Here is a 1406-nt window from a genome sequence, read left to right as displayed (position 1 = left end):
AGAAGCTCTTTTTTTTCTTTTTTAAAGTAGGCTCCATGCAGGGCTTGAACTCATGACCCTGAGATCAAGACCTGAGCTGAGACCAAGAGTCGGATGGTTAACCAACTGAGCCACTCAGGCGCCCCCCAGAGAAACTCTTTTAAAATCAATGTTGCGGGCGCCTGGGTGGCTCAGTTGGTTAAGCGACTGCCTTCGGCTCAGGTCATGATCCTGGAGTCCCGGGATCGAGTCCCGCATCGGGCTCCCTGCTCGGCAGGGAGTCTGCTTCTCCCTCTGACCCTCCCCACTCTCATGTGCTCTCTCTCATTCTCTCTCTCTCAAATAAATAAATAAAATCTTTAAAAAAATAATAATAAAATAAAATCAATGTTGCTATGGACTGAAAGTTTGTGTCCCCTCCCCCTCCCCATTCATCTATTGAAATCCTAATCCCCAATCCCCAGTGTGAATGGTATTTGGAAGTGGGGGCCTCTGGGAACTGATTAGATCATGAGAATGGAGCCCTCATGAATTAGTGCCCTCATAAAAGAGACCCACAGTGAGAACATAGCTGTCTATGAACAGGGAAGTGGTTCTCACTAGACACTGAATCTACAGGCACCTTGATCTTGGACTTCCCAGACCTCAGAACTGTGAGAAATAAATTTCTGTTGTTTATAAACGGCCCAGTCCTTGGTGTTCTGTTATAGCAGCTCAAACAGACTGAGACAGATGTGTACATTTGTTACCATTTTATGGAACTGCAGTGGCTCAGTTGCCAAGTTCGCAGAGAGAGACTTTGATTGGCCCGCGTTGGGTCAGCTGTTCCCTCCTGGCCCAGTGAGGGGGGAGGGTGGCGTCACTGGAGGCAGGGTGGGGGGACCTGGGTGGACATTTCACCTCCACTGGGCCTGCTTCTGTGTTTCTCTCTGGTGTTTCCCTCCCTCATGTTTATTGACATAACAGCCTCAATCAGCCAGGAAGAACATCCTGGAAACGGGAAGTGGCTTCGAAGGCAGATGATCTGGGTTTGAATTGACTGTGACTTTGAGTAGGTCCCTCATCTCTGAGGCTGGTTCCTTACTGGAGTAAAAGATTGTGAGAAAATGCCTTATTGGTGAAGAGTACTGAATACCTGCCGGGCACACAGTAAGCCTTCACCTTTGTCAGGAAGCATGAGCTGGGGCTTCTCATTCAAGGATGTGCCTGCTCCTGGAACAGTCTGGTGTGGAGGCCTCGGATTTGCCACAGCCCAGGCCCTGTTAGCAGACGCTGTTGGCAAAGGCCTCCTCCTTTCCTTCCCCAGCTGGGCTGACAGGCCCAGGCACATCGGTGGCCCGTGAAGCACCATCTTCACATCCAGGGGCTCCTCGGCTGGCTCTTCCCCATGACCTTGGAGTTCAGCCCCCAGGGACATTTCCTCACAG

Source organism: Leptonychotes weddellii, chromosome 15 (genome assembly GCF_054177405.1).
Source record: "Leptonychotes weddellii isolate Sample4059 chromosome 15, ASM5417740v2, whole genome shotgun sequence".
NCBI lineage: Eukaryota > Metazoa > Chordata > Mammalia > Carnivora > Phocidae > Leptonychotes > Leptonychotes weddellii.
This window is presented reverse-complemented; position numbering follows the sequence as displayed.